Below are 10,170 nucleotides of genomic sequence, written 5' to 3'. Positions count from 1 at the left end.
TAAAATCCATTGAAACCTCCTCCCAACGTTGGCATGGAATGGATAAAGGTTGTAATAGACCTGGTATCTTAATTGTTTCAACTTTATTTTGTTGGCAAACCAAAAATTCCGCCACAAACTTTTGAATATCTTATTTAAGGCCATCCCAAAAAAATTCCTTCTTAACCCTGTGGTAAGTTTTTAAAAATCCTGAGTGCCCTCCTAAGGGAGAAGTGTGCAATTCCATAAGAATATTTTATTTTAGCTGGGAATTCTTACAGAGGTATAAGCGATCTTTGTACCATAACGAATCATTTTTCCAGCTAAATGTATCACACATACTGGAATCTTGTTGTAACTTTCGAATAAGTGCCCACACTTCTTCGTCATTCTTCCATTCCTCCCTTGCTTCGTTTATCCAATCTGGTTGGATAATAGAAATGGCGCACAACAATGCTTCCACATCCTCATCCTTTCTTGAGAGTGCATCTGCCATCACATTTTGCTTCCATTTCTTGTAGATGATTCCAAAGTCATAACCCAACATCTTTGTGACCCACTTTTGTTGCTCTTCAGAGGATAATCTTTGCTCTAAAAAGTATTTAAGGCTATCATTATCCGTTTTACCTTGAAGTGTCTTCCCATTAGGTAGGGTCGCCATTTCTTAAGTGCATGGAGTATTTCCAACATTTCCTTCTCATAAATAGCTTTGTGTAAAAACTTTCCCTTGATTGGACGACTTTCAAAAGCAATGGGTCTTTCATCTTGCATCAAAACAACACCAATTCCATTTCCTGAAGCATCACATTCCACAATAAAGGTTTTTGTGAAGTCCGGTGTAGCTAAGACTGGTGCTTGGCACATTGCCTCTTTAAGATGTTCAAATGCCTTTGTTGCTTCTGGGGTCCATGAAAATGCATCTTTCTTCAATAATGTTGTTAGAGGTGCTGCTATTCTCCCATAATTCTTAACAAACTTGCGATAATACCCTGTCAACCCGAGAAATCCTCGCAGATGCTTTATGGATGTGGGAATTTTCCATTCCTTAATGGCTTTAATTTTGCTAGGGTCTACCTTAACTCCTTCATGAGATACAATATGACCCAGATATTCCACCTCTTGTACTCCAAAGAAACATTTGGATCTTTTTGCATATAACGGTTTCTCCTCCAATAGTTGTAACACCCTATCAACATGTTCAACATGATCCTTCCAAGACTTGGTGTAGATTAGTATGTCATCAAAAAATACTAACACGAATTTTCTAAGGAATGGTTTGAAAATTAAATTCATCAAACCTTGAAATGTTGAAGGTGCATTGGTAAGGCCAAAAGGCATGACCAAATATTCACAATGACCCTCATGAGTTTTAAATGCTGTTTTCGGAATGTCTTCAACCCTCATTCTGATTTGATGATATCCCGAACGAAGATCCAACTTGGTGAAGTAAATTGATCCATGCAATTCATCCAGTAATTCATCAATGATAGGAATGGGAAACTTATCTTTAATAGTGAGCTTGTTGAGCTCCCTATAATCCGGACACATGCACCATGATCCATCCTTCTTGTGCACCAATACGACTGGAGCAGAGAAAGAACTTTGACTTGGTTGAATTATACCAGCCTCTAGCATTTCTTCAACCATACATTCAATTTTACTCTTTTGGGCATAGGGATATCTGTATGGCCTGATGTTTGGAGGAACACTTCCTGGAATCAGATGAATAGCATGATCATGATCACGAATAGGTGGGAGACATTTGGGAGTCTCAAATACCTTGGAATGATTATCCAAGACTTTTTGGAGATCTGGAGAAATAGATGATTCCACTGTGGACACATCTAGCGAACATAATTGTGCAATTACACCTCTTTGTTCCTTTTTTAGAAGCTTTGTCATACCGTTAGAGCTTATTATCTTTCCCAGTTTCCCTACAATACCCCTTAATTCAACTTCCTTTCCTTCCACAAAAAATTTCATGAAAAGTTCTTGAAAATTAAAAGCTATTGTACCCAAGGATTGTAGCCATTGGACTCCTAGTACAACATCAGCACCTCCCATTGGAATGGAAAGCATTGGGCTAGTCAATACATATTCTCCCATGGATAACTTGATATTATGGCACTTTCCTGAGCAATTTATTGTTCCTCCATTTTCAACCATCACTTGACACTCTCGTGCTGGATATAAGAAGCAATTCAATTCTCTTGCTACCTTACAATGAATAAAATTGTGGGTACTTCCTGAATCAATCAACACTATTACCTTTTTCTTCTTGATTTTTCCTTCTATCTTGATGGTTTGAGGAGTGGTAATTCCCGCCAATGCATTACAAGATATGGTCGGATTCATTTCTTCTTTATCTAGGCTTTGTTCCTACAGTATATCCTCTTCTTTTGACCTTTCTTGCTCCTTTTCTTCTTCCTCTTCACAATCTATGTAGAATAATTTCTTCTCAGCACACTTATGACCTTTAGTGTATTTGCTATCACAACTGTAACAAAGCCCTTTTGCTCTTTTTTCTTCCAATTGTTGTGGTGTCAACCTTATAGGTTGTGGAAGATTAGGGGCAACAACACTTCCGTCTTTATAGTTGTGAGTGGTATGCTTCCTGGTTTCCATAATTTTGCTTTCTATTTTTCTTGCTAACCTGAATGCCTTCTCTAATGAATTAGGTTCCCAAAGGCGAACATCATGTTGGATATTATCCTTTAAAGACCCTATGAACACATCAATCCTATGCTCCTCTGGAATATCTTTTACCCTTAAGTTCAATTTTTGGAACTCCTCAATGTGCTCCATTATTGAACCCTTTTGTTTGAGACTTATCAATTGGCTAAAAAAAGTGTTGCTTTTTGTATCCTCATAATGTGCTATCAATTCTTCCGTAAAAATTGCCCAAGTGATAAATTGTTTATGAGAGCAAAGCCATTGATACCATACAAACTGATTTGGCTCCAAATATAAAGTTGCCATACGTACCTTTTGTGTGTTTTGCACATTATTGAGATCGAAGAATTGCTCCATCTGTAATATCCATGTGGCGGGATCCCTGCCATCAAACTTCCTCATATCGATTTTTGGAATATGGTGAGTCTTCGATCCAACATTAGAGTCTATGGAATCATGATTAACATTTCTTTTGTTCTCATCATGAGTTTCCTTTAGTACCCTTTCACCCTTAGTGACCATTTCTTGTAGCAACTTATTCATATTTATCTTCAATTCTTCCATCTTATCATCCATGCCATCAATTTTAGCGTCCATGCCGTTCACCTTAGCTTCCATGCCATCCATCTTAGCTTCTACACCTTTCTTTAAACAATCCATCTTAGCTTCTACACCCTTCTTTAAACCATCCATCTTAGCTTCTACATCTTTCCTTAAACCATCCATCTTAGATTCTGTTGCTTTTTGTGCAAGTGACACTTGTTGCACTTGTTCTTGTAATTTTGATATATCATATAGCATTTCTTCTTCTTCTTCATGAGTCATGCTAGAGCTTTCAGGTTCCTTACTAGGTGTTTTCATTTTCTTTCCTCGGGGCATCATTTACCGGTAATAATTCTCTAATATGCCCTTTGAATTCCTTCAAAATAAATTTTCAAACAGAGCAATTAAAGAAAATCTACACACCGTTTTTTACTTTGTAGGAGCTCGATATTGCCTCTGATGTATCTCTGTACTTTCTGATTATCTAGTTCTGAATTTGTGACCTATAGTAGCCCTCTGTGTCCTCTTTCGAATGCCACAAGTCTGACCCAAATTGGATTCTCCAAGGAAGAGTTATGCGAAATCTCCCACAGTGACTTGATTATAGACTAGTTCAGTAGAGCGAAATTGTACAACATTCCACGAGTCACTGTTTCGACCTTTGGATCTGAAAAACACCCACAAGAAACTAAAGTCCGTCCTCTTTCTGTACCTTCTTACGAAACTTCAATCCAATCCCCAGATAGAAAGTTATGACGATTTTCCCCAGGTCACCTGTTTTGAATGTAATTCAGGAGTCTGCAAAAAGACCAACTGCCTCAGATCATATCTCCGCAAATATCGCGCGAAATGCTCTGAAATTCGGACCCAAGATTCAGTGCGATTTCTTATCAAATGGGTTTTTTTTGTGACTTCTGAAACTTCACAGAAAAAAGTTATAGCGAAAATGCCACGATGACCTGTTTGGAGCAGCGAAACCCTAGAATCCAAAGCTCTCATACCAAATGTTATGAAACCAGCTCAAGAAAAGATAGATCAACGCCTTAGAATTCAGCCTCTTCGAGAGGGCAACCTCCTTTACATTACATAAATGAACAATTCTTGGATGATACAAATGACAAAACCTCCTTTCTATATATAGGAGTCTAAGGAGTCACAATATAATCGAGTCGACCTAACAATAATAATATAAAGCCACAAAAATAACAATAGAGGGATTCTATGGGGAATAATAACAACAATATGGGGGAAATAGGGGCACAACAATATTAATAAGGGGTATAACTACAATAGTAATGGGGTAATCACTAGTATTATAGGGACCCAACAGATAGTAAATCGGTGAAGGTTCCTATTCCTGTAGGTGTAAAGTTATTTGTTGAACTGTGTCCTAAGGCACAGGAAGAGGAAGAGAAGATGTCCCGTATTCCATATGCAAGTGCAGTCGGTAGCCTGATATATGTAATGGTCTGTACTGAACCAAACATTACACATGCAATGGGAGTATTGAGTAGGTTTGTGTCAAAACCAAGAAAGAAGCATTAGACAACAGTGAAGCGGGTTTTTAGGTATTTGCGTGGCACTAGTGATTATGGTTTGTGCTATTAAGGAAGACCAGGATTGGATAGAGTTTTGGACATTAGTGGCTTTGTTGATGCAAACTAATCTGGAGATTTAGATCAGAGAAGATCTATAAGTCGATATGTGTTTAACCTATTTGGAGGTGCAGTTAGTTGGATGAGTAAGAGGCCAAAGTCTCTAGTGGCACTTTCAACTATAGAAGCAGAATACATGGCAACCACTCATGCAAGAAAGGAAATAGTATGGTTTCATAGATTGTGTTCAAGTATGGGGTTAGTACAATGAGCTATAAGGATAGACCGTGACAACCAAAGTGAAATTTTCCTCGCAAAGAACCCTGCTTATCATTCAAAGACAAAGCACATTGATGTTTAGTATTACTTTGTCACAGATATGATTGAGGGAAAAAAGGTGTTGCTTCTAAAGGTGGGGACTTTGAAGAATATTGCAGATGCATTGATAAATTATGTGAGCACTGAGAAGTTCTCTTGAAGTAGAGAAAAAATGGGTGTTGCAGGGATGGACCAATGACTAAGCTCTCTTGTGGCCCCCTATGGAAAGAAAACAATAAGTGGGAGAATGTTAGGGGTGTGTTATATTATTTCCATGACTACCCCACCCGCGGTGGGGTCACAAGGGGGATGGTAGCCCCCCCTGTACGTTACACCGAGCGTAGTAGGGGGATCACAAGGAGGGCAACATCCTTCTTTGTCGTGGTGTCTGTAGGGGCGCGATAACCCCCCTATACAAGGACCAAGGTACTGCTGCAAGAATTTTTTTTTAGACCCTATATTAGGTGGGTGAACCTACCTATGGTTTTGTGCATGGATTTCACACATGGTTTTGCGCATGATGGTTTTCTCTCCATTGCATTTTGTAGATCTGGTGAAACGAAATGTGGTTATGCTCTAATCCACGATTAATGGATTGTGGTTTATGGATACTTCGGCATGTATATATATGTATTATAATATTCAAAGGAATATAATGAAAAATCAATCTAGTAGTCCCAGTTTTGGATCGAGGGGAAAGTATTTGTGTATATTTGTTTTATGTTTTATGCTCTTGTCATTGTTTATTTTCTGTTTTTTAGAATTTGTATGTAGATAATTCATGTACGAGGTTAAAACCTACACTACAACGTACAACTTTATATTTAAATACAATTTTGGTATAGTTTTGTTGTATTTACAATACATAAATTAAATCTATATATTATTTGCAATAAAGATTTTGTCCCTATTCTATTAATAGGATTTTGCATCTACAATGTGTATTAATACGGATTGTGATTATAAAAGATGTCATGCGTAATGCCACAAAATGTATATATACAATATAATAATACATATAATTTGTAATTTTTACAAATGATTACAAAAAATATATTTATATTTATTCATATATAGTTACCATGAGTTACATAATTACAATAATATATTTTGAGTATAAATTCACATTTTATATTGTAATGTGTATTAATGTATAATATACAATTATTACTAATGATCAACTTATTTAATGTAGGTAGGCCAAAGGAAGAGTAAAAACCCAATGTGTGATTATATGGCAACCATGGTGCCACATCATCCTCTTGCTATAATTAAGAGTGTCGCAAAAGGTAACCATCATGCAAATAAGATAATAATCATAATAACCGAGACATGGCTAAGTGTGAACAATTCCCAAAGTAAACAAATACACACCAAATAAATCATGAATCACCCAAAACACAAATAAATAAAGAGAATTTCCACAATTGAGAAATGAAGGGTCCCTATAATTTTGTTAAAAAAATTTATAAGGGAGTTATGTCCACAACACCAAGATGTCAATACAAGAAACAATAAGATTTTTTTATTAAAAAACTGGAGTGTATCTTTGTTATTAATATAAATCATAAAAAAGAAATTGCACTAAAATAAAGAGAATCTATCATACAAAGATATTTAAAAATAATGTCATATAAATATAGCCGACAAATGTCAAAGAATTTATTATATGGAAAGATATTCAAATAAAATTTAAATTGCTGTGAAATTCAAATTCTGATGCATGTTTGATTCATTTGCAGTGAGTACCTTCTAATCACCAGTGATATTGTCAAATGAAAGAGAGGCGGGAATTTGATACGACTTCAGATAACCATTCTGTTTCCGAATTGAATATTTAGAAACAAACATAAACTCACTCGCCCGCTATCACTGTCGATTCAGTGGTTCTGCTATTCCCATCTTCTTGATTGTTTAATCTCTCACGTGCCCTTTACTGGAGATGGTTTTTCAAGATGACATTGCCCCATAGAAGTGTCATATTCACAAACAGCAGAGCAATTATAACTTACATAATTAACGCTTCTTTTTAAATCCGAGAAGCCACCTGCATTTTTGCTAGACTTTTGCATAGCACTATATTGACAAGATCCATTAGAATGATATGTGGTGGAAGTGGGATAGCGAGACAACAAGAGATTTTTGGGCAGCGGAGGTGGAGGAATTGACTTGTTAATGTTGTAACTCGGACAGAAGAAAGGGTGCTGCAATGATTCTATGGAATTGGGCCTCTTCTTGGGATTCCAGGATAACAAATGTTTGATTAGGTCATTGGCTTTGGCACTTACTCTTCCGAGGAGCCTGTAAAAATATTTGGTACAATCTAAGCTCTAAAAATGTTCAGTACAATATAAATATACCCTTGTTCAGTACAATATTTAGTACAATATAGCCATTGAAGAACGGGTAACCAGTGAAAAGTTGCACCAAATATAAACTGTGAAGATATAATATGTGGATCTCAGCAGTAGTTCTAGTGCTCCATATGCAAGCGTGATAACATAAAATTGAAGTAGTTTCCCGACTTCTTAGGGTATATTGATAGCCAACCCAAAATCAAAATTTTTAATAACATCTCCACTCATTAACAAATTCTGTCTTCAAATCTGGGTGACAATACCTTCTTTGAGCATGTGTTAGCACTTTGAAAATATGGAAGGAAATGTTGGGCACTTCCTACTTTGATCCTCCTTTGTTTCTGATAATGTCTGAATGGTTTCTTTCCATCACTCAAGTCCCAAATACATTGTGGCATTGTACATGTTAATTATATCTAGATGAACTAACTTTTGCAAATGTTGAGAAACGGTTTTGAAATAATATATATCAAGGAGTATAGACAATATACTCATTTTTACACAAATTATTGGACTAGTAACTCAAATAAGATCTTATGGATGAACAATTGAAATCTGGAAAGTGATTGAAAATATCCTAAGAAGTTTGCCATGAAGGTTTGAATCTATTGTTATGGCTGTAGAGGAAACAAAGGATCTCTCACAATTTTTACTGGATCACCTCCATGCCTCACTCATTTATCAAGAACATAGGTTGATCATGTCAACATAATCTTCATTGGAATATGTTTTCAAGACACAAGTCTGAGTTGGTGAAGGTGCATTAAGAGGAAAATCAAATCCTAGAGGTAGAGGAAGAAGTCCATATAGAGGTGGAAGAAGTAGATCTTCAAAACCCAAGTCAAAATTTTAACAAAATCAAGCACAAGGTCAAAGGTATGATATGTCTCAAGTTCAATGTCATTATTGCAAGAAGTATGGGCATTATTCAAAGACAATATATTCTTAGCTTGCAATGCAGCACAAGAGAAGAAAAATCATGTATGTTTTTTAGACTTGTGTTGTAATAATCACATGACATGGAACATGGAAATGTTTTCTAACTTGATGAAAGTGTAGAATCTAAGGTCACATTAGGGACTCACAACAAAGTGTTAGTCATGGGTAAAGGAAACTTCAACATTCAAACCAAAAAGGGGGCAAAAAAGTATATTTTATATGTGTATTTTTTCAAGCTTTAAAACACAATCTAATAAGTGTTGGGCAACTTATGAAAAATGGGTATAGCATCTTTTTCAAAAAGGGAGAATGCACAATTCCATATAAGTACGGAGGCAAACAAATCTACTCATTGCAAAAGTACAAATGATAATTATCACAAAGTGTATACACTAAAGAAATCTCTTTATGGGTTGAAGCAAACACCACACATATGGTATAACAAAATATACTCATATTGGTTGAACAATAACTCTAGAAAAATTGATAGTGAGCCTACCCTCTACATCAAAGTAAGTAATCATAATATTCTAATTGTATATGTAGACGATGTAATTTTCATAGGGAGTGTTGATCTTATCATCAAAAATTCCAAAGAAGTCATGAAAATAAATTTGAAATGACACATTTGGGGCTGATGTGATTTTCTAGGCATAGACTTGAAGAAAATGGAAGATGAAATTTTTATTCCTCAAGCAAAGTATGCATCAAATATCTTAAAGAGGTTCGAAATGAAAAACAACAAGCCTATGCCAACACCAACAACCATGGGTTTAAAGTTGCGTAAAGAAGATTGTAGAAACAATGTAAATCCAACACTATACATAAGCATGGTTGGTAGTTTGAGACACCAGATAAAATAATTCTAAGGTGTGTTAATGGAACCAAGGAATACTACATTTTGCATACTAGAACAATTGAATTTAAGTTGGTGGTGTGTTAATGGAAGGAATGCCACATTTTGAATACTAGAAAAATTGAATTTAAGCTGGTTGGATATACTTAGAGTATCCAAGTGAGAGTGATTGGGATTGGGCATGAGTGTAGATGATAGAAAAAACAAATCACTTTATGTTTTTCTTTTGAAGTTGAGAGTAATTTGGTGGGCTTCTAAGAAACAACCAATTGTTTATCTTTCCCCAATTGAAGCAAAATATGTTGCAACAACAAAGATAGCTTATCAAGCGATTTGGATGAGAAGAATGTTAAAATATTTAAAGAATGAACAGGAAAACTACAAGGACTTATTGTGAGATAAACATTGCAAGTGGTTTAACAAAAAAACTCATTTTTCACAAAATAAATAAGCATATTAACACAAGGTATCATTTCATCTAGGAAGTGATAAAAAATGGAGAAATTATTTTGAAACATAGCAAGTCACAAAAACAATATGTTAAAATTTTCACCAAACCATTCAGCAAAGTTTTGTTCATCTAAAAAAATTTGTGCATCAAGAATATATAGTTTTAATTAAAAGTGAATGCTGAAGATAATCCTAACTACCCCATTCAATGTCCATATCTGCATCATTACTGGACTATAAATAAATGTAGTTCCAATTTTCTTTTGAGTGCATTAACATCTAATTAATTAGATTTTGGATCAATTCTCTGTTTTCCTTCTCCGGCATTATATCCTAATCATGGAAAATATCATATCATACTGCTTAGTTGGTATGGTCGTTAAATGTAAACTTGGTATGGTCTTTAAATGTAAGCTTGAACTAAGCAATGCGAGTTTGTATTGGATGCAATCAATATGAA

The sequence above is a fragment of the Pinus tabuliformis genome, chromosome X (assembly GCF_031772625.1).
Source record: "Pinus tabuliformis cultivar Carrire ecotype Pingquan chromosome X, CPIR1, whole genome shotgun sequence".
NCBI lineage: Eukaryota > Viridiplantae > Streptophyta > Pinopsida > Pinales > Pinaceae > Pinus > Pinus tabuliformis.
Note: the sequence above shows the minus strand (reverse complement) of the source record.